Source organism: Acanthochromis polyacanthus, chromosome 15 (genome assembly GCF_021347895.1).
Source record: "Acanthochromis polyacanthus isolate Apoly-LR-REF ecotype Palm Island chromosome 15, KAUST_Apoly_ChrSc, whole genome shotgun sequence".
NCBI lineage: Eukaryota > Metazoa > Chordata > Actinopteri > Pomacentridae > Acanthochromis > Acanthochromis polyacanthus.
In genome coordinates, this window is record NC_067127.1 from 28487082 (window position 1) to 28512211 (window position 25130).

General features: G+C 42.7%; 1 long non-coding RNA gene across 1 annotated transcript; it reads right to left on the bottom strand.

Moving 5' to 3' along the window:
* Positions 1 to 16399: 16399 nt before the first annotated feature.
* LOC127537445 (uncharacterized) lies at positions 16400 to 24673 on the bottom strand. The gene is made up of 3 exons (XR_007947069.1): positions 24321 to 24673; positions 21796 to 21940; positions 16400 to 17002 (listed from the first exon to the last, which is right to left on the bottom strand). It is a non-coding gene; the product is annotated as an uncharacterized LOC127537445 (long non-coding RNA).
* Between the last annotated feature and the right edge of the window lie 457 nt (positions 24674 to 25130).

Sequence of the window (25130 nt, forward strand, 5' to 3'; positions counted from 1 at the left end):
TTTAACACCAGAAAACTGTGAGCGCTTTTTAGCAACTGCAGGAGGAAAGTCAGGAAAAATTGACAGCTTCCTGCCCTGGAAAAGGAGGGGGGCAGCATCTCCAGCTTGACGCAGTATTTGCTCTTTCACATGGAAGTAGTGCACTCTGATGATCAGTGGACGTGGTGGTGCTCCAGTCTTGGGTCTTTCTCTGAGGGATCTGTGAACTCTGTCCAGCAGAGGTGCCTCATCCAGTTGCAAAATGTCTTTTAAGAGTTGAGACACAAACTCTCTAGCACGAGGTGTTTCGACGCCTTCTGGGACCCCAACTAATCGTATATTATTGCGCCGTGATCTCCCCTCAAGGTCTTCACACTTGGCTTTAAGAGTGTTTACCTCATCCTTTAGAACATTCACCGTGGATTGAAGAGAGGATATATCGTCACAGCAGGTGGTGGCAGATTTCTCCAGGTCTTTTATAGTGTCCTGATGAGCATCCACAGTTTTCTGAAGAGTTAGCACTGTAGCTTTCAGCTCAGTCTTCACCATGGACATTTCAGATCGCAGTGTTTGAGTCACAGTGTCTATCTTGGAGTCCAATTTGTCACAGATGTCCTGTCTTAAACTCTCAAGTGCCTTAGTAAACACACTTTCACTTAGCGGTGCCTCTCCTGAGTCGTTGTCGGAGCTCTCCACTCCTCTCACCGTAGAAACATCCCGCTGTAACCCCGAGCTTTTAGAGCTAGCAGGGGTAATATCAGAGTCTGTGGGGCTACGGCGAATAGGTCTCTTCTTGTCAGCCATTGTAACAGTTTACAACACACCAAGGAGGTTACAGAAGTAGATATAAAGTCGAAGTTAGCCGTGACTTATGTAGCCGTAGCGCCGCCGCTATAGCTAAACATAGCTAGCTAACGTAGCTGTAGCTCACAGAAAAATGCCGAAAAATGCCTTTATTTGCGCTCACGTGGCGAATAGGATGTCCTCTGCGGAGCGAGTGCAGGAAGCGTCCACGTCAAGTGCTGAATTAGTGAAGCATATGGCAAAATTCAGGTCTCGGTTGTCTCAGAGCTCACGGTGATCGTAGCCGCTAGCGGAGCTAGTTGAGCAGGAAATCCCCAGGCTTCGCTAGCGGCCTACCTCGATGGTAAACAATGAGAGGCTTGTAGAAGTACTACAATAGCAGGTGGACTGTGAATATCATCCAGTTAGTACACCAAGTCACTTAGCTTACTAAAGGAAAAATAAATTGTGCTTTTTAAAATAAAATTTGCCACTACTTAGCGGAGCCCCGAAAAACACGTCTTCACACCATGATGTCCGACAGCGCCCCCCATAAATGTCCCTCTTTTGCGCTCATTTCTCTTCTGTAACACTCAGAGAGCTGAAACCTGGGATCTGGTACCTCTGAAACATGTAAAATATAAATCCACTGGAAATGTTTTGCTAGCCCCTCCCAAACCGGAAGTAGCTCCAGGAACGACCTAGAGACTTGTGCTTCAAATCAATTGTTCACCAAGGTCACCTGGATCACCCCTAAAAGTTTCAGCTCATTTGATGCAAAAATTACTAATTTATGGTGCTTCAGTGTCCAAAATTGTGAAACTTTGACCCTGTGCCAGGGGTCACAGGAAAGTCATAGAGACACCAAACCACCACAGTTCAGCTCCAAATATAGCCTAGTATAACATACCAAAAGATCAGCCCCAGGGTCCCAGTAGAAAAATCTAACCAAGTGTTCATGTTAGGAAAACCCTAAGCCTTGTCAGACTGTTCAGCCCGATCTCACGAGGATTCGTGAAACTGTCACGTAAATTTTTGTTTCGGTTTCGTGCGCACCAACACGATTTCGTCATGTTTTTCGTGCCGCTCACCACGAAATGCACACCAATGTATTTTAAACGGCGGACTTTTCGTGCCACTCAGAACGTATTTCAAAAGAATGTGTATATTATATTTTTAAAGTAAAACCGCGGCGAATCCAACGCTATATTTTGCATGACATCGTCCCTAAACATAACCCTAACCATAATCCTAACCATAACCTAACCATAACCTAACCATAAGCCGGTGGTACACTTACCAATTTGCATAGGAACTTCAAGAATGTCCGGCGGCCGGCGGCCGCAAACGCAATCACACAAGCAGTATACGCCGATGGACAGCTTAGATCGTCATGAATCCGCCGGTATAAACCACTTTCAGATGTGATTACCACAGCGAAAACATTTCGTGGTGAGCGGCACGAAAAACATGACGAAATCGTGTTGGTGCGCACGAAACCGAAACTAAAACTTACGTGACAGTTTCACGAATCCCCGTGAGACCGGGTTGGACTGTTAGACCCTGAGAGCCTTCTGCCAGTGAAATTAGACCCTCACCCTCATTTTTTACCCGAACGGGACGAAATCTTAACCACAGGTACTAGGGCCCCCGTGAGTCGGTATATATAATATCAGCCTCCTAGGTCAACAGGGGGCCAGATGATACCATGTTGAAGTTTGGAAGTGTGCCCCTTTAATGTCCAAAAGGCCAATTAAGGTCAAAATCTCACAGATTCTTTGACCGATTTGGAACAACCTGCACATGCTTGATATTGGGTCCTAAAGCAATACTGGTGTACATTTTCAGACCACCAGGACGTAGAACGGCAAAATAGGAGCAAAAAAGACTGCTGTAAACTTGGACATTTTAACGCAAGGATACATAGAGATTAGGTAGTGTCTACGGATACGGGTCCGTATCCGTAGCCCACAGGCTACGGGTACGGCACTTTCCATTTGCCAGACAGATACGGACCCGTACACGAGTCTCGCGAGTCAAGAAGCTGCTAACCACTGCAAACTGTTGAAAGGTAAGCAAAGGTTAAGGTTAGGGTTAGTGTTAGGGTCAGGTTTAGGGTCCGTACCTGTCGTACCGATGCTACGGGTCCGTACAGCTAGCGTCTACCGGGAGTCACGTGACCAGATCTCGCGTATCTGATTGGCAAATGGCAAGTGCCGTATCCGTAGTCCACAGGCTACGGGTACGGGTCCGTACCTCGAGCAACAACCTAGAGATTAACTCGTTTTTGAAGCAGCTTCAAGCAGACGTTTGACAAACTGTAATTTTCTGCTTTAATCATAGTTTGGAAAATCCAAACTGAATCTCCATGTAATCTCCTATCTCCATGTTAGGAGATACAGGAGAGTCAGTTTGGCATTGGGCGAATTGAATGGCGTTTCCCTCCCGGCACAGTTTGGTACGACCAATCATAGCACGGGAGGCGGGAGTTAATGCTGCGTCATCTTCAGCACCTCGAAGATGATGCCGGAGGAGGAGGAGGGGGGCCAAATCGAATCTTTTTGTGGTCTCTTGGCGTTTTGGATGGCGTTAGTCGTTGCCTCTTTTCACTTGACGTTTCCGACGATGAGGAGGCAGCGGATGGCTTGTTACTTTCGGCTTCTTGCCATTGTTTGTACAGAGGAAAATCCCGTTCCAAACGTGTGAGTAAATTTAAGCAACTTTTACACATACGCACCGACTTGGTTTGGCTCCGATTTAAAGTTATTCCTAACACCGCTAATCGTTTGGAAGGAGTCTTTTGTTGCGTAGCCTTTTCAAAATAAGTGTTGTACTTGAGAGTACCCCATGTATTCGCAGATTTTTGTGACAAAAACGGCAGTAATCATTCACCGCGACGCTTTCTCGGCTGCATGCCATTGTTGTTTGGACTACATGGACTTCAAGGTCGATTTGTTAGTGCGTCACATCCGTGTTACGCTGATTGGTTCTTTCTCGTTCAAGCTGCATTCGTTAGCCCCTCCTTTTTGAAATCGTCTCCAATCATCACAATGCCAGACTGCCTTTATTTGTATTTATATTAATACATAAATAAAGTCAGTCTGGATTTTCCAGGCAATTTTAATCAAACTTGTACTTTTTTCCATTTTGGGTCAAACACATATCAGGTATTAGCTGTAAACAGGTCCATTACAGTATGAGTGCTATTGCTAATAGAACATGCTGTAATGGATGTTTTTAGTCACATGGAGGTTGTTTGTCCGATGTGTGTTCCTACCATTGAACAGAAGACTCCTAACAAGCACAAAAACAGCCACCTCACATTACTCAGCCCCATTACATTGGCTCCCACTTTTGTTTAAAATCAATTTTTTAATAGCTTTAATCGCAATTAGTCAGCGTAGGCCCCATTTACATTTCGTCTGTGGTTACCTGATTAAAGTCTCCAAACTGTCTCACCAACAAAACTGAAGGAGACTGAGCTTCTACAGTTGTGGCCACTAAATTTGGAAACAGTTTATCATGTTAAAATTCAGGCCTTATGGAATACATTATGTCTGTTTGTGTGAAACTTTATTCATTACCTTTTTTGCCTACTTTATTGTGTCTTTAGTGTGTTTATGGTTCCTCATACATAAAGAGTATGTACAGTGCCTTGCGAAAGTATTCAGCCCCCTTGAACTTTTCAACCTTTCGCCACATTTCAGGCTTCAAACATAAAGATATAAAATTTTAATTTTTTGTCAAGAATCAACAACAATTGGGACACAATCGTGAAGTGGAACGAAATTTATTGGATATTTTATACTTTTTTAACAAATAAAAAACTGAAAAGTGGGGTGTGCAATATTATTCGGCCCCCTTGCTTTCAGTGCAGCAAACTCACTCCAGAAGTTCAGTGAGGATCTCTGAATGATCCAATGTTGTCCTAAATGACTGATGATGATAAATAGAATCCACCTGTGTGTAATCAAGTCTCCGTATAAATGCGCCTGCTCTGTGATAGTCTCAGGGTTCTGTTTAAAGTGCAGAGAGCATCATGAAGACCAAGGAACACACCAGGCAGGTCCGAGATACTGTTGTGGAGAAGTTTAAAGCCGGATTTGGATACAAAAAGATTTCCCAAGCTTTAAACACCTCAAGGAGCACTGTGCAAGCAATCATATTGAAATGGAAGGAGTATCAGACCACTGCAAATCTACCAAGACCCGGCCGTCCCTCTAAACTTTCACCTGGAACAAGGAGAAGACTGATCAGAGATGCAGCCAAGAGGCCCATGATCACTCTGGATGAACTGCAGAGATCTACAGCTGAGGTGGGAGAGTCTGTCCATAGGACAACAATCAGTCGTACACTGCACAAATCTGGCCTTTATGGAAGAGTGGCAAGAAGAAAACCATTTCTCAAAGATATCCATAAAAAGTCTGGTTTGAAGTTTGCCACAAGCCACCTGGGAGACACACCAAACATGTGGAAGAAGGTGCTCTGGTCAGATGAAACCAAAATCGAACTTTTTGGCCACAATGCAAAACCATATGTTTGGCGTAAAAGCAACACAGCTCATCACCCTGAACACACCATCCCCACTGTCAAACATGGTGGTGGCAGCCTCATGGTTTGGGCCTGCTTTTCTTCAGCAGGGACTGGGAAGATGGTTAAAATTGATGGGAAGATGAATGGAACCAAATACAGGACCATTCTGGAAGAAAACCTGTTGGAGTCTGCAAAAGACCTGAGACTGGGACGGAGATTTATCTTCCAACAGGACAATGATCCAAAACATAAAGCCAAATCTACAATGGAATGGTTCACAAATAAACGTATCCAGGTGTTAGAATGGCCAAGTCAAAGTCCAGACCTGAATCCAATCGAGAATCTGTGGGCAGAGCTGAAGACTGCTGTTCACAAACGCTCTCCATCCAACCTCGCTGAGCTCGAGCTGTTTTGCAAGGAAGAATGGGCAAGAATTTCAGTCTCTCGATGTGCAAAACTGATAGAGACAAACCCCAAGCGACTTGCAGCTGTAATTGCAGCAAAAGGTGGCGCTACAAAGTATTAATGCAAGGGGGCCAAATAATATTGCACGCCCCACTTTTCAGGTTTTTATTTGTTAAAAAGTTTAAAATATCCAATAAATTTCGTTCCACTTCACGATTGTGTCCCACTTGTTGTTGATTCTTGACAAAAAATTAAAATTTTATATCTTTGTTTGAAGCCTGAAATGTGGCGAAAGGTTGAAAAGTTCAAGGGGGCCGAATACTTTCGCAAGGCACTGTATATTTCTCGCTAAAAATGTCACCAAAATGTTTTTGTCTGTCCAAACTATCTTAAAATAATGCATTTTCCACGGAAAATAAAAGGAATAGCCGCCATGTTTTCATTTTGAGAAGCCTGCAGCAAGCAGTCACGTGACCCTTCGTCAGACCCATAGAAAAGAATTGGGGGAAAAAACGTGAGCATTTCACAATTTTCAGGCCCAAATTGTGAGATTGTAATGTTTTGCATTGTGGACCAACGTGACTATGTCACAATTTGATGTGAGACTGGGTTGTCCAAAGAGCTGTATGGTCGCAGCAGGGTCCAGTGTGTCTTGGGCAGGAACATGATGCAGGAAGTCGATGGCAGGTATGTGGCAATGACGCAGCACTGGAGCTGAGGAGCGAGCCAGGCTTTATACTGAGCTGATTGTTCATGATTGTCATCGCGCTCAGCTGTGCTTCTCCCCAGCTGTTCCTAATTAACTGCATCAGATCACTGGCACAAGAGGGAGTGTTACAAATACATGATAAAAAAAAAAGTAGTTAAAACATGTTTACCGTATTTTCGGCACTATAAGGCACACCTAAAAGCCTTCAATTTTCTCAAAAGCCGACAGTACGCCTTACAATCCGATGCGCCATATATATGGATCAATATTGATTAACCATAGCTACCGTAGTCAGGGGGGTGTCGCAAGGCATCCAACCTGCTGGAATCCCTGGTTTACAGACGCTTTTGTTATGACAACAAGGCACTAATGTGCGCATTACAGGAGGGAAGCACACCAAGCACCTCCCTCCCTCCCAGGCATTTATCCATCTCATTGCATGTGGGTTTGTACTGTGTGGTTTGCTGATTGCAGGGATGGGATCAGCAAGCTCTGATTCTAGCGGAAAGTTGTTGATGGGGGGGCGGGGCGGCGCAGCGACTTCCAATCGCTGGGCCGTTTACAATCATCGTTAACAAGCTATCGCTAACATCGTTACCATCGTGCGGGAGTATCAGCGACAAAGTGTTCAAACTTGTCAAATCGGCGTTCAAACAAATGAAATCGGCGGAAATCCGCGGATCCACGGTAAATTCCCATCCCTGAAAAAAGCGGAATTCCACGAATTTGCGGAAAAATCACATCCCTGTGATTTGTCATTTCTGTCAATCTCCACTCGGTTGATCACCAGCCATTATCAGGGACAATGCTCACATTCCTCAGAAATGGTCCTCATTTCAAAATGAATAGATAGTAGCCAGAGCCATCTGGCACAGTTCTGGGAGTAAAAAACCATGGCAAAACCTGGGATTTCATATGTTAAACATGATGAACACACCTCCTCCCAAACACTCTTCACACTTCTGTCTGTCCACGACTCAGCGTAATAAACAATCCACCGTCAGTCTTCTCTTCTCATTCATGATTAACATATATCTCATGGGATGCTAAGTGCTAACTTTAGCTCACAGGCTGGCCCAGGCTTCTTCTCTTGTTTATTGTTAGAGCAATACAGCGCCCCCCAAAGGTCTGGCATGTGAACTGATCTCTGGAAACGGCTCTGTGTGGACGGCAGAAATGGCTTCGTCTTGTAGCTTCTATTCTATGCGCCATATAATGTGGTGCACCATATATATGAAAACTGTTTTCAAATAGGCCATTCATTGAAGGTGCGCCTTACACTCCAATGCGCCATATAGTGCGGAAAATACGGTACTTATTTTTCAGGGAATAATCACATTTATATTTTATGTTTTTCTGCCATTTCACACATGAAATTAATCGTCAGGCATGTTGTTTATATAAATAATGTGTGCAGTTTGTTTTATCAAAATGCCTTCTATCAAGCTGGTAAATATCCCATCAGAAGCACTTTAAAGCCGCAACCTTTGATGATTTATGCCTGACAGTTATTTTATCTAATAATCGATGTGTTGCATGTCAGACAGTAGTGATATATACATGTTTTTATTACCTGGAGACCAAGTAAACATGTTTAAATAACTTTGTTTCATCTGACCAGCAGTCAAAAACCCCAAATTTTACTGTTAAGAAATCAGGTGTCCATATTTTAGAAGCTGCTCACGATAATGTATCTTGGAGATTCCTCGATCTGACAGACAAAACATCAAATTTAATAGCTTGTTAGAGTGTTTGTTCTTGTCAATACTGCCACAGCTCATAAATCCCCTTTACTATGCGCTTCTTTCTCCACTACATTCTATTTATTTATATGCATTTTATGTGTTCTTACCTACTTTTTGCTATACAGGTATTATGTAGTGCAGTCATTATTATCATTATAATTATTATTATTTTTATTGTTCGTTTGTGTGCAGGTACAAGCTGTCCACGCGGCCGATCTACAAGGAGAAACCGAAGATCGTCACCAGTCTGCTGTGGCGCTGCTGTCCGGGACACGGAGGACACAACTGTGAGGACATAGGTGGGTCGGCAGCAGAATCAGTGTCACCATCGTGACAGTGACAACACGGCAGCTTCTTTCTAAAGTCTAAGGGAATTTTGTTTAAAGTGAATCCAGTTCTGTGTCAGATTATTACTCTGCCTCTGAAGGGCAGAGTTATGTGACAATCAGTGTGTCTGTCTGTCTGTCTGTCAGTGTGGCGTGGCGAGGGAGCTCTAAGAGGGGAATGGAAAATGGGGAAAAAATGGCTAGGATTCAAATAAATGTTGCGACAACGCTACCCAGGATAATTTCACCCCCGGGACATTCAATTCAACATGATCAACCAAGGACCATTTAAACACTGAAGGCACACAGGTTCATAATCACTTGAGCAAGAGACGTGTTTCCAAAAAATATAACAATTTCTTTATTTAATTATATTATTAAATATAAAAGGCAAGCCACCAGTTTAAAATAGAAAATCAGGAGTACTGAACGTAAACAATAAAGGGGGCAGACTGGCTTACCATGGTGGTAGGCAAACAAAAATAACCAAAAAGAAGAAAAAGGGGGTCCAAATAATCACACCTGTGACACAACACACCAACGAAAAAGGGGATCCGTGAACCACCACCAGGGATTAAACTGCCGCCGAGGCTCACCAAACCTGCACAAAAGAAACAAATAATTAGTACTCCCGATTTTAGCAGTGCTGGTGACCAGACCAATATACACGATTAAAAATACACACACACACACACACACACACACACACACACACACACACACACACACACATGTACAATATGAGGCATAATAATCCTCATAGCCTGAGGTTTTTAACGTCAAAAGTACAATGCAGTAAATCTAACACGTTGGCGATAGGCCTACAGAAAATACACGCTAACACAGCCGAACAGTAAGTTGTAGGCACTAAAAAGAGGGCCGTAACCAAAGAACCTGCAAAAAGAACCAGCAAAAAGAGCCGAAACAGAGAGCCGCAGCAAAGAGCCGAAACAGAGAGCCGCAGCAAAGAGCTATAGGCACACCAAAAGAGAGCCGTAACCCAAAAGAAAGAGCCGAAACAGCAGCCAGTCCAGGGAAGCGATGGCGTCCAATGAACCACACATTTAGCTGCAACCTAGTAAAGGTAAACAATTAAGCATAATTATCATTAAATGACATCACCTGGGTTTCATTGATCACTTCCTCATTGGAGCGATACGTACCCGGTTAGCCGTGGCGCAGCGTAGCAGCAATGCAGGCGGAGGAGATCCAACAAAAACTGCAGCAAATAGACTGCAGCAACCACACAAGAAAATCAGGGACCAGTTAACACATCAGATCACATAACACGGACAACGTAGCTTACCCTGTCGTCACAGAAGCACCCACGACACGCTGAACGGAGCGACCCGTCTCCCAGCGTCACTGCACAAAGCAAAGCAAGCTGTCACTGAGTGCGCCGCACATCACATAAAGATGGAAGGGAAAAAGCCCGTTACCTGTACCAGCGATATTATGTACGTCCCGATCGGTCACACCAGATCCAGCCCGCTCGGCTGCAGTCACCACCACAGGGAGAGCTCAAGAGAAAGCATGAGACTGAGGTAAAGCCACCCACCTGTGTATATATATGCAGCGGTGCCGGATGCCTCCCCGCTGTCACAGCAACGATTGAAATAGCGCAGTGCCACACAGTGGCAAGGAGGGAGAAACCATCCGGCCACATCAGCAACATTACTCAAAAAAGAGACCAATGGATTTGGATGAAATTTTCCGGGAAGGTCAGAAATGGCACAAGGACCAAGTGATTAGATTTTGGCAGTGATTTGGCTTATAGTCTGGATCTACTGATTTGTTAAAGATTTGTGTATCATCACGGTGTCACTTTAACTATGACAACAAGTGAGCACTACGTCAGCTGCCTGCTGATTGCAATCCACTACAAATCAGCCGCTGCGGACTTATCCGTTGGAAATGATACAAAGAACAATTGATTAAGTTGTGGGGGAGTCCCATTAATTCCTGCCGCCCGCTGCATATTTAGGTCACTCCATTCAATATCCATACACATAACATGCCTGTGCTCAATGCACGGTCATTTTTTATTAAAGACTTTATCTATTGGAAATGATACAACTTAGCGGAGTACTGTGCTCTCTGAGTGTTTTTCTTGTTGAATTTGATTTTACTTTAGTCACCATAGAAATAAAACTACAGATGTTCTACAGCTGTTTTCCAGCTATTTTATAGATGTTGTGTATCTTTATATTCTATTTCATGTGTCAGCTTTGGCTTCCTTTAATTTGTTTCACCTTGGTGCCTAAAACAACACTTCAAAACAGAATCTCTGTATGAAGAGAGTTAACCCTCCAAGCAGATTCTAGGTGTTTTTTGTTGTTCCTGTCACATATTTTTCATCATTGTGGGCTCATTTTAACTGCAATGTAAAGTCCTGCACCTCTATAGAAACAGAACAACCTTGACTAGAAGCAGAGAGAATTCAGAAATGTCTTCTGTGCAGTATGACAGAGTTATAATGTCATAAAACCTAAAAAGAATGAAATCTGTTGAATTTCTTTAGTATGTATTTTACATATATTGAAAAAACCTGGAACCAGCATGTTTGCCATTATCCCAAATGTCCACAGATGCTGCCAACACTGGAAATAAAAGGGTGGCTTTACATATTATAGATAATTAACTATTTCCATTTTAAATTTATTTACTGGCTTGTCTCCTCTTTGCTTTGCATAAACACAGCCTGCTGTTCAACTGAAAAGTCCCTGATTTTTGTCACATCTGTTGATCACAGCTCAGTCACTGAATGTTTTAAAGTTACACTGAAAAACTTTTCTTTTTTTACAGAATCTGGCTACTGTAAAAGCTTTATTTTTAGTGATTTTTTAAGAAACAGAACATGTCAAATAACAAGGAATTTGATGGAGTGTCATGATTTTAAGCTGAGATTTAAGTTTTCCTACATAAACAGTGAAAAGTATGATAAAGTTATAAAGCCATAAATCATTTTTAAAAATAACACAATAGTTGAGTTTCTTAGATTGTTTGATTTCTAAAAATTTAAAGCATCTCATATAAACATGAACAACATTTTCCAAGTGCCCACAGGAGTTATCAGTACCTGAAAAAAGGTGGCTTGACATAGATGTTTTGTGTAAACACATCCTACAGTTCCGCCAACAAATCTCTGAATTTTCCTCATGTTGTTGTTGGTCGCAGCTGACTCAATAATGGCTTCGTGGTTGTACAAGAAGAACAGAAGTTTTTGATTTTACAGAATCTCATTGGAACAAATTCAATCAAATACAAGCTTAGATATATGATGATAGATATTTCATCACAATCACTTTCTCCTGTATTGTTTTTTTATACCAAAAATAGATAATTTGCAAAAACTAGATTCTCTGAAAACTAAAATTTCTACATTCCTCTGTGCAACCATGAAGCCATGACTGATTCAGTTGCCACCACAAGTCTCATGACAAAAAAATCTCAGATTTTTCAGCTGAAGTACAGAGCAGCAAGGAGAGAAATATGAAAAATGTAAATTTCAGCACTAAAATGCCTATATTGAACAGAGGCACCTTTTTTTTTTTTCCAGTATTAGCAACACCTGTTGGTATTTGGAAGAAAGTTGTGCATATTACTTCCTGGCTTTATAACTGTGTACTACTGCAGAGAAGACATTTATGAGTTCTCTCTCCTTCTAGCCATAGTTGTTCTTTTTTTGTAGAGGTGCAGGACTTTATATTGCAGAGAAAAATGTGACAGGAATAAAAATGCCCCTAAACTGCTTTAAATTCAGAGGGTAATAGTCGATTTGCTGGAGGTCACTCACGATTCAATTTGCTATCACTGTCACTAAAACCACAAAAATCCCCAAAAACAAATATTTTTTCATAAAAGTATCAGAGGGGAAACAATGTTAGTATTATTTATTTAGCGTTTATTGAATATACAAGTGAAAATAACACAAATATACAAACAATAACAGTAGTAGCCTAGCCACGCTATACCCATGTTTCTGACGGCACAAGGGTCTAGGGAAGCTCGACAGGGAGGGAGGCGGGCTAAAAGGTTGTCTATCAAATCCCTCTGCAGCAATTGGGTAGGTATACAACCAATCAGCGCAACGAATAAGCTGACGTAGTTCCTAGAGCACCGGTGGATTGTGGCTAAGTCCCATTAGCTTCCCAACCAGCGGAGCCGCAGAGCCGCGGAGCCAACTGGTATATTAAGGATTTGCCATATCCCGTCGGCATAAGTCCAAATACGTCTTTCTTCTCAATGAAACACTTCAGTGCCGTCCTTTGTTTATCTTTCAAGTTGAATTTTAGCTTCAAATCTTTAAGGGCTGTGGCCAAAGCCGAGTCGAAAGATAACTGTTTATTGTGCGCTGGTTGTTTCTGTCAGAATCGTCACACCTCTGTCGTCACTTCGTTACGCCCGCCTTCTGACTCTACACTTCATGGTGATTCGTCCGGCCAGTTTTAGGAGCATCCAGCCTTGAGCCTTATGGAGGGTAACTAGACTCACCCTGGCAGAGAATTAAATTTGGTGCCTTGGGTTGTCTAGCGCGGCAAGGCTATAACAGTAGTCTTCTTGGAACACAAATAGAGATTTTCTTCTGAATATTACCTCCCTTTCCTGACTCTGTAACTTTAAAGTTTTTAACATTGTTTTCCCTAATGTGCTGTCACATAGTGACAATAATGTGCCAGAAACAACGCAAAAAGACAGCAGGCGACCATGAATGTAGCAACTCACATGAAATTAAATGTAGGATCCGGTGTGTTTGTGAATCAACACTCTGGTTTTCCCCTCTTTCTCTCTGCTGGAGTCTATTTTTCAATGTCTGTCTTTCAAAAACAGCTTCACTTCGGTATCGCTCAGGAACTTAATGCAGTCCAGATTTTCTCTGTGTGGGAAACTGCAGTCCGTGTTTACGGATATCTGAAGGAGGACGTCCTCTCCTCTTCTCATTTGTTTGTGCTGAAACTTAAAGTTTATCAGTGAAAATTTCCTCAAAACTTGAAGCTGGACCTCCCAGCAGGAATACTCCTCGATGATTTGGGTCTGCCAAGTTTCATTTGTTGGAATATTTTACCTTAAAGTAGAATATTAACTGTAATGAGTCTAATTCTAACACATTGTTTTGTTTCAAGTAGCCTCTACTACTTTCATATTAATCCATCAGTGAAGTACTATAAAGCTGTGAAGCAACATTTCAAGATTTAGTGTATAAAATACCGATAAATTATCAGTATTATTATTCCATGAAGTCAAAGAAAATATGTTGGAATGTCTTCTTTTGTCTGATTAAACCCTCAAATTTAGAGTTTGCCGTCATAAAAAGCAGTGAAACTGAAGTCAGTATTTACTTTTCAGAGGAACTTTGTTTCCCCAAAACAAGCAATTAATCAGCTTTCAAAACGGTGTTCAACTAATTTCCTGCCACTTAATTAATCAGCTGATTCTCTCAATGTGGAAACAAACAAAACTGGCCAGACATTAATCCAGCCTTATCAGAGTAAAACCGAGACAAAAACTTTCATATTCACCCTGAACCAGCTCACCTTCCCTTTATACATTTACATCTGTTTGGAACTTTAATTTACTTTAAAGTAATGTCTTTTTTCTGCACTTTTATCTTTATTAGGATCCGAGCACCAAGGGTGTCGAGGACAGGCGTTGCAAGGGCACCGACTGTCCAAGGCACCAGTGGTGCCTAGGACCCTATTGGAACCTTAGGGTTTTATATTAGGGTCCGAGCACCGAGGTGCCGAGGACAGGCGGTGCAAGGGCACCGGCTGTCCAAGGCACCAACGGTGCCGTAGGACCCTATTGAAACCCTGCGGTTTATTAGGGTCCGAGCACCGAGGTGCCGAGGACAGGCGGTGCAAGGGCACCGGCTGTCCAAGGCACCAACGGTGCCAAAGGACCCTATTGAAACCCTATGGTTTATTATTATTATTAGGGTCCGAGCACCGAGGTGCCGAGGACAGGCGGTGCAAGGGCACCGGCTGTCCAAGGCACCAACGGTGCCGTAGGACCCTATTGAAACCCTATGGTTTATTATTAGGGTCCGAGCACCGAGGTGCCGAGGACAGGCGGTGCAAGTGCACCGGCTGTCCAAGACACCAACGGTGCTGTAGGACGCTATTGTATCCTTAGGGTTTTTAGGGTCCGAGCACCGAGGGTGCCGAGGACAGGCGGTGCAAGGGCACCGACTGGCCAAGGCACCAGCGGTGCCGAAGACCCTATTGGAACCTTAGGGTTTTTTATTTTTCTTCTTTATTATTAGGGTCCGAGCACCGAGGTGCCGAGGACAGGCGGTGCAAGGTCACCGGCTGTCCAAGGCACCAACGGTGCCGTAGGACCCTATTGAAACCCTACGGTTTATTAGGGTCCGAGCACCGAGGCGGTGCAAGGGCACCGGCTGTCCAAGGCACCAACGGTGCCGTAGGACCCTATTGAAACCCTACGGTTTATTATTATTATTATTATTATTATTATTATTATTATTATTATTATTATTTGTCTCTCAGAACAACTGCATTTTTGAGGGCCTAAACATGCTTGAAAAGTCATGAAAATTTGCACACACATCAGAACTGGCGAAAAATTTCATATTTTTTAGGGCATGTGGAGGTGTGTGGCAAAATAGCTATATAGCGCCCCCTACAAAATTTTAAAAAGTGGTATTAGGCCAACTCGGAGGGAATTTGGTCTAGAGCTAACAAATTTGGGAGGCATATGCAGCACATCAGGAAACACAAAAAAGTCAATCACAGCCATGCTCTACACCCAACAGGAAGTGCGCCATCATGCGTTAACTGTACAAAATCTATGATGAACTTCTCCTAGGGGAAAAGTCTGAGCGATCTGAAATTTTGCCAGTACATACAGCAGGCCTTCCTGAGAAAAAGTTATCAAAATCTTCCTCCATAGTTAAAGGGTGTGGTCGTGGCGGCCTGTCGAAATTTGATCCTTCGCCATGAAACAGGAAATGCTGTCTAACTCTCCTGAACATGCTCCGATCTGAATGAAACTTTACATGTATGATCACAGACCTGCCTCGATGACATCCATACAGCAAGATTCATTCACAGTCACAGCGCCACCTTGTGGTATCAAGAATTTGACATTTTTTACACTTTCATGTACTATTCTTAGCCTGTTGCTCAGATTCACCTCAGATGTTGTGACATAAGCCTGAACACATTGATGATGAAGCACAGAAAAAATGGTGACGTGTGATGAAAAGGCGTGTCTGTGGCGGGACGGCAAAGTTTGATGTTTCGCCATGAAAATTGAAGTGTTCATATCTCAGCTGCAAAGGATCCTATCTGCCCCAAACTTCATGTGCTGGACACCAGAACCAGTTTGAGGACATCCACACTGAAAAATTTAGAAAAAGTCATAGCGCCACCTCTTGGTAACAAGCAGTTTAGAAATTACATTTGCACACATCATTGCTCCAAACTTTGTCATATCATTCTGAAAATTGGTCAGCTAATTCTTCACCCCCAGACAATACCACAGTGTGAAGATTTTGATATTTGATGAAATGCTGTTGCCGTGGCAACGCGTTGTTTTTGTGACAAACAAAGTACTTTTTGACAGGCTTAGAATGTTCAACAGCTCACCAAAATTTACACACACATCACAGTCGTCTCAAGGAATAACACTGTATGCATCTCCACAGGGCATGTGCTATAGCGCCCCCTGCAGTATATTTAATAAACAGCCCCGGCATCACGTTTCACCTGCATCCACAAAATTTGGGAGACCTATAGAGCACACCAGGACACACAAAAAAGCCTCTTGGAGCCATCCCCTAAACCCAACAGGAAGTCCGCCATTTTGAATTAAGTGGACAAATTTTCTCTATTTTTTGAATTTTTGAGAGCGAACTCCTCCGAGGTGCTAAGCTCTAGAGAACTGAAATTTTGCCAGGATATACAACACGATGTTATGATCAAAAGTTATTAAAAGATTCTTGCAGAGTCAAAGGGTGTGGACATGGCGACCTCCAGAATTTTGATGGTTCGCCATGAAACATCAAGTGCTACCTAACTATCCTCTGCATGCTCCAATCTACCTCAGACCTCACATGATTAAACACAGTCCTGTCCTGATCACATTTATTGGCCAAAATACATTCACAGCATCTACCATAGCGCCCCCTAAAAGAATTTAAAAAATAGCCTCCACACAGACTTTCACCTATGACTATGAAATTTGGCATGCATATGTAGCACATCAGTGCAAGCAAAAAAGTCTCTTGGAGTCATTCTCTAAACACAACAGAAAGTCAGCCATTTTGAATTAAATGTCAGATTTTTGGTGTTTTTGGTCATTTTCAACAATTCATTTGTCACTGGCAATAACTCCAAAACACCTGAATTTGGGAAAATATATAAGAAACGCCTTCAGGTTGCATATTTGCGAAAATTGTTCACAAAACTCAAAGGGCATGGCCATGGCGGCCAACTGAACTTTAATGTTACGCCATGAAGCAGGACGTCTTGTGTAAATCCCCTGTACATGCTGTAATCTACCTCAAACTTTACATGTTTGATCAGAGTCCAGGCCTGACGAGTTTCATAGACCACTATACAGTCACAGACATAGTTCCACCTGGTGGATGGACACAAAGTGCTGCAAAAATAGTCTGTACATGCTCCAATCTGTCTGAAATTTGACCTGAGTGCTCAGAATCCAGTCCTCGTTACATCCATGAGCCTAAATACACTTTGTCGCAGCATTGCCTGGTGGACATGCCTGGGGTTGCCGACCAGCAAGGATGCGAGGACCGGTCCAACGCTGCTCGCAGCTTTAATTATTATTATTATTATTATTATTATTATTTTTTTTTTTTCTCCCGTAAAGTAAATTGGCTTTTTGGCGGCCTTATCATACTCCAAAACGCGTGAAATTTGGCATGCACATCAGGACTGGCGAAAAATTTGATATTTTATGGGAGTTGCGCATGTGCGTGGCAAAATGGCTCTATAGCGCCACCTGCAAACTTGAAAAAGTAGTCATTAGGCCAACTGCCACAATGTTTCATGTACAGCTACAATATTTGGTGGGCATATGCAGAACATCTGGACACACCAAAAAGTCAATTACAGCCACGCCCTAAACCCAACAGGAAGTCGGCCACCTTCAATTTGCTGTAAATTTTTCAAACTTAATCGCTCCTCGGGAAATGACTTGCCTTTTTGGCGGCCTTATCATGAACCAAAACGCGTGAAATTTGGCGTGCACATCAGGACTGGCGAAAAATTTGATATTTTATGGGAGTTGCGCATATGTGTGAAAAAATGGCTCTATAGCGCCACCTGCAAAATTGAAACAGTGGTCATTAGGCCAACTTCCACAATGTTTTATTTACAGCTACAATATTTGGTGGGCATATGCACCACATCAGGACACACCAAAAAGTCAATCACAGCCACACCCTAAACCCAACAGGAAGTCGGCCATCTTGAATTTGCTGTACATTTGTCAAAATTTATAGCTCCTAGTGGATAAGTCTGAGAGAACTGAAATTTGGCCAGTACATGCACCAGACCTTTCTGATGAAAAGTTATCAAAAACTCAACCAGAAGCCAAAAGGTGTGGCCATGGCGGAGCCTCAAACAACTGATCCTTCGCCATGAAACAGGAAGTGGTGTCTAATTCTTCTCAACATGCTCCAATCTGCCTGAAACTTTACATGTATGATGACAGTCCTGTCCTGATGTCATCCACATAGGGATATTCATTGACAGTCATAGCGCCACCTTGTGGTTTCAGGAAATAGACATCTTTTACACTTTCATGCCCTATTGTTACCCAGTTGATCATATTCACTTCAAATGCAGTGACAACAGCCTAAACACATTGATGATGCATCCCAGTGAAAATGGTGACTTGTCATCAAAGGGCGTGTCTGTGGCGGCCAAACCAATTTCGATGTTTCGCCATGAAAATTTAACGATTCATATCTCAGCTGAACAACATCCTATCTGCCTCAGACTTCACATGCTGGATACCAGGTCCAGTCTGAACACATCCACACTCATAAATTTTGAAAAAGTCATAGCGCCACCTGTTGGTAATAGTAAGTTTAAGGCCTTATATTTTCAGGTACAATGGCCCCAAACTTGGTGATATCATGCTGGAAATTGGTCAGTCGAGTCTTCACCTCTTGACAATCACACACTGTGAAGGGTGTGACATTTCATGTAACGCTGTTGCCGTAGCAACCAAATATCGCCATGAAAAACAAAGCCCTTTCTGACAGGTTAGGAATACTCCAATGCTCACAAAAATTACCACACACATCACCATTGACCCAAGGAACAACACTGTATGCATCTCGGCACTGCACATGCTATAGCGCCCCCTACAGTATTTTTAACAAACAGCCCCCCCAGCACGTTTCACCTACATCCATGAAATTTGGGAGGCTTATAGAGCACATCAGGACGCACAAAAAAGCCTCTTGGAGCCATGTCCTAAACCCAACAGGAAGTCGGCCATCTTGGATTAATTGTGAGATTTTTGATGATTTTTCTCATTTTTGAGAGTTAATACCTCCTAGGGGATAATTCCAGGAGACCTGAAATTTTGTCAGTCCACACAGCAGGACTTGGTTTGGAAAAGTTATCAAAAGTTTAACCAGAAGCCAAATGGCGTGGCCATGGCGACCATCAGCGTTTTGATGCTTCGCCATGAAACATCAACTGCTGTATAACTCTCCTCTGCATGCTCCAATCTGCCTCAAACTTTCCATGTGTGATCACAATCCAATCCTGATCACATCTACAGGCCAACAGACACTCTCAGTCGCAGCGCCACCTGATGGAGGGACAGTAAATGCTGTATAACTGGCCTCTACATGATCAAATCAGCCTGAAACTTTTCATGAGTGATCAGAGTCCAACCCTCATCACATCCACTGTGTGAAATACACTCTGAGTTACAGCGCCACCTGGTGGATAGACAGGAAATGCTCTATAACTGCTCTGAACATGCTACAGTCTGGCTGAAATTTTAAATGTATGATTGGACTCTGGTCCAGATGCGATTCAGAGGCCGACATACACTCTCAGTCACAGCGCCACCTGGTGGACGTGCGTGGATTCACGACCAGCGTGGATGCGAGGACCCGTCCATCGCTGCTTGCAGCTTTAATTATTATTATTAGGGTCCGAGCACCGAGGTGCCGAGGACAGGCGGTGCAAGGGCACCGGCTGTCCAAGGCACCAACGGTGCCAAAGGACCCTATTGGAACCCTACGGTTTATTATTATTATTATTATTATTATTATTATTATTTGTCTCTCAGAACAACTGCATTTTTGAGGGCCTAAACATGCTCAAAAACTCATGAAAATTTGTACACACACCAGAACTGGTGAAAAATTTTATATTCTAAAGGAATTGTGGTAGTGTATGACAAAATGGCTCCATAGCGCCCCCTACAAAATTTTAAAAAGTGGTATTAGGCCAACTCGGAGGGAATTTGGCCGAGAGCTAAAAAATTTGGGAGGCATATGCAGCACATCAGGAAACACAAAAAAGTCAATCACAGCCATGCTCTAAACCCAACAGGAAGTGCGCCATCATGCGTTAACGTACAAAATCTATGATGAACTCCTCCTCGGGGGAAAGTCTTAGCGATCTGAAATTTTGCCAGTACATACAGCAGGCCTTCCTGAGAAAAAGTTATCAAAATCTTCCTCCATAGTTAAAGGGTGTGGTCGTGGCGGCCTGTCGAAATTTGATCCTTCGCCATGAAACAGGAAATGCTGTGTAACTCTCCTGAACATGCTCCAATCTGAATGAAACTTTACATGTATGATCACAGACCTGCCTCGATGACATCCATATAGCAAGATTCATTCACAGTCACAGCGCCACCTTGTGGTATCAAGAATTTGACAAGTTTTACACTTTCATGTACTATTCTTAGCCTGTTGCTCAGATTCACCTCAGATGTTGTGACATAAGCCTGAACACATTGATGATGAAGCACAGAAAAAATGGTGACGTGTGATGAAAAGGCGTGTCTGTGGCGGGACGGCAAAGTTTGATGTTTCGCCATGAAAATTGAAGTGTTCATATCTCAGCTGCAAAGGATCCTATCTGCCCCAAACTTCATGTGCTGGACACCAGAACCAGTTTGAGGACATCCACACTGAAAAATTTAGAAAAAGTCATAGCGCCACCTCTTGGTAACCAGCAGTTTAGAAATTACATTTGCACACATCATTGTTCCAAACTTTGTCATATCATTCTGAAAATTGGTCAGCTGATTCTTCACCCCAGACAATACCACAGTGTGAAGATTTTGATATTTGATGAAATGCTGTTGCCGTGGCAACGCGTTGTTTTTGTGACAAACAAAGTACTTTTTGACAGGCTTAGAATGTTCAACAGCTCACCAAAATTTACACACACATCACAGTCGTCTCAAGGAATAACACTGTATGCATCTCTGCAGGGCATGTGCTATAGCGCCCCCTGCAGTATGTTTAATAAACAGCCCCGGCAGCATGTTTCACCTACATCCACAAAATTTGGGAGGCCTATAGAGCACACCAGGACACACAAAAAAGCCTCTTGGAGCCATCCCCTAAACTCAACAGGAAGTCCGCCATTTTGAATTAAGTGGATAAAATTTCTGTATTTTTTTCATTTTTGAGAGCGAACTCCTCCTCGGGGTTAAGGTCTAGAGAGCTGAAATTTTGCCAGGATATACAACACGATGTTATGATCAAAAGTTATTAAAAGATTCTTGCAGAGTCAAAGGGTGTGGACATGGCGACCTCCAGAATTTTGATGGTTCGCCATGAAACATCAAGTGCTACCTAACTATCCTCTGCATGCTCCAATCTACCTCAGACCTCACATGATTAAACACAGTCCTGTCCTGATCACATTTATTGGCCAAAATACATTCACAGCATCTACCATAGCGCCCCCTAAAAGAATTTAAAAAATAGCCTCCACACAGACTTTCACCTATGACTATGAAATTTGACATGCATATGTAGCACATCAGTGCAAGCAAAAAAGTCTCTTGGAGTCATTCTCTAAACACAACAGAAAGTCAGCCATTTTGAATTAAATGTCAGATTTTTGGTGTTTTTGGTCATTTTCAACAATTCATTTGTCACTGGCAATAACTCCAAAACACCTGAATTTGGGAAAATATATAAGAAACGCCTTCAGGTTGCATGTTTGCGAAAATTGTTCACAAAACTCAAAGGGCATGGCCATGGCGGCCAACTGAACTTTAATGTTACGCCATGAAGCAGGATGTCTTGTGTAAATCCACTGTACATGCTGTAATCTACCTCAAACTTTACATGTTTGATCAGAGTCCAGTCCTGATGAGTTTCATAGACCACTATACAGTCACAGACATAGTGCCACCTGGTGGATGGACACAAAGTGCTGCAAAAATAGTCTGTACATGCTCCAATCTGTCTGAAATTTGACCTGAGTGCTGAGAATCCAGTCCTCGTTACATCCATGAGCCTAAATAAACTTTGTCGCAGCATTGCCTGGTGGACATGCTTGGGGTCGCCGAACAGCAAGGATGCGAGGACCCGTTCAACGCTGCTCGCAGCTTTAATTAGGGTCCGAGCACCAACGGTGCCGAAGGACCCTATTGGAACCTTAGGGTTTTTTATTATTATTATTATTATTATTCTGCCAAAACAACTGCATTTTTCAGGGCCTGAACATGCTCGAAAAGTCATGAAAATTTGCACACACATCAGAACTGGCGAAAAATTTCATATTTTTTAGGGCATGTGGAGGTGTGTGGCAAAATGGCTCCATAGCGCCCCCTACAAAATTTTAAAAAGTGGTATTAGGCCAACTCGGAGGGAATTTGGCCGAGAGCTAAAAAATTTGGGAGGCATATGCAGCACATCAGGAAACACAAAAAAGTCAATCACAGCCATGCTCTACACCCAACAGGAAGTGCGCCATCATGCGTTAACTGTACAAAATCTATGATGAACTCCTCCTAGGGGAAAAGTCTGAGCGATCTGAAATTTTGCCAGTACATACAGCAGACCTTCCTGAGAAAAAGTTATCAAAATCTTCCTCCATAGTTAAAGGGTGTGGTCGTGGCGGCCTGTCGAAATTTGATCCTTCGCCATGAAACAGGAAATGCTGTCTAACTCTCCTGAACATGCTCCGATCTGAATGAAACTTTACATGTATGATCACAGACCTGCCTCGATGACATCCATACAGCAAGATTCATTCACAGTCACAGCGCCACCTTGTGGTATCAAGAATTTAACATTTTTTAGACTTTCATGTACTATTCTTCGCCTGTTGCTCAGATTCACCTCAGATGTTGTGACATAAGCCTGAACACATTGATGATGAAGCACAGAAAAAATGGTGACGTGTGATGAAAAGGCGTGTCTGTGGCGGGACGGCAAAGTTTGATGTTTCGCCATGAAAATTGAAGTGTTCATATCTCAGCTGCAAAGGATCCTATCTGCCCCAAACTTCATGTGCTGGACACCAGAACCAGTTTGAGGACATCCACACTGAAAAATTTAGAAAAAGTCATAGCGCCACCTCTTGGTAACAAGCAGTTTAGAAATTACATTTGCACACATCATTGCTCCAAACTTTGTCATATCATTCTGAAAATTGGTCAGCTGATTCTTCACCCCCAGACAATACCACAGTGTGAAGATTTTGATATTTGATGAAATGCTGTTGCCGTGGCAACGCGTTGTTTTTGTGACAAACAAAGTACTTTTTGACAGGCTTAGAATGTTCAACAGCTCACCAAAATTTACACACACATCACAGTCGTCTCAAGGAATAACACTGTATGCATTTCTGCAGGGCATGTGCTATAGCGCCCCCTGCAGTATGTTTAAGAAACAGCCCCCGCAGCATGTTTCACCGACATCCACAAAATTTGGGAGGCCTATAGAGCACACCAGGACACACAAAAAAGCCTCTTGGAGCCATCCCCTAAACTCAACAGGAAGTCCGCCATTTTGAATTAAGTGGATAAAATTTCTGTATTTTTTTCATTTTTGAGAGCGAACTCCTCCTTGGGGTTAAGGTCTCGAGAGCTGAAATTTTGCCAGGATATACAACACGATGTTATGATCAAAAGTTATTAAAAGATTCTTGCAGAGTCAAAGGGTGTGGACATGGCGACATCCAGAATTTTGATGGTTCGCCATGAAACATCAAGTGCTACCTAACTATCCTCTGCATGCTCCAATCTACCTCAGACCTCACATGATTAAACACAGTCCTGTCCTGATCACATTTATTGGCCAAAATACATTCACAGCATGTTCCATAGCGCCCCCTAAAGCATTTTAATAATAGCCTCCACAGAGACTTTCACCTATGACTATGAAATTTGGCATGCATATGTAGCACATAAGTGCAAGCAAAAAAGTCTCTTGGAGTCATTCTCTAAACACAACAGAAAGTCAGCCATTTTGAATTAAATGTCAGATTTTTGGTGTTTTTGGTCATTTTCAACAATTCATTTGTCACTGGCAATAACTCCAAAACACCTGAATTTGGGAAAATATATAAGAAACGCCTTCAGGTTGCATATTTGCGAAAATTGTTCACAAAACTCAAAGGGCATGGCCATGGCGGCCAACTGAACTTTAATGTTACGCCATGAAGCAGGATGTCTTGTGTAAATCGCCTGTACATGCTGTAATCTACCTCAAACTTTACATGTTTGATCAGAGTCCAGTCCTGATGAGTTTCATAGACCACTATACAGTCACAGACATAGTGCCACCTGGTGGATGGACACAAAGTGCTGCAAAAATAGTTTGTACATGCTCCAATCTGTCTGAAATTTGACCTGAGTGCTCAGAATCCAGTCCTCGTTACATCCATGAGCCTAAATACACTTTGTCGCAGCATTGCCTGGTGGACATGCTTGGGGTCGCCGACCAGCAAGGATGCGAGGACCCGTTCAACGCTGCTCGCAGCTTTAATTATTATTATTTGTCTCTCAGAACAATTGCATTTTTGAGGGCCTAAACATGCTCAAAAACTCATGAAAATTTGTACACACATCAGGACTGGTGAAAAATTTCATATTTTAAAGGAATTGTGGAGGTGTGTGGCAAAATGGCTCCATAGCGCCCCCTACACTTTCCCACGGCCATCATGTTTCACCTACAGCTACCAAATTTGGTACACATATGCAGCACATCAGACTGAACAAAAACGTCAGTGACAGCCATATTCCAAACCCAACAGGAAGTGAGCTATTTTAAGTTGAATGTGAGATTTTGCCCATTTTTCATTTTTTTCCCAGAGCGAACTCCTCCCAGGGGGAAACTCCAATTCGCCTCAAATTCAACCAGTACATACAGGAGGCCTTAATGAGCAAAAGTTATTAAAATCTTTTTCAAAAGTCAAAGGGCGTGTCCGTGGCGGTCTGTGGAATTTTGATCCTTCGCCATGAAATTTCAAGTTGTGTGTAAATGCCCTGAACATGCTCCAATCTGCCTGAAACTTTATATGTATGATCAGATTCCTGCCCTGATCACATCCATATGATGAAATCCATTCACAGTCAGAGCGCCACCTGCTGGCAACAGAAAATGTCGTTTTTTACACTTTGATGTATTATTCTTTGTCTCTTACTCAGATTCACCTCAAA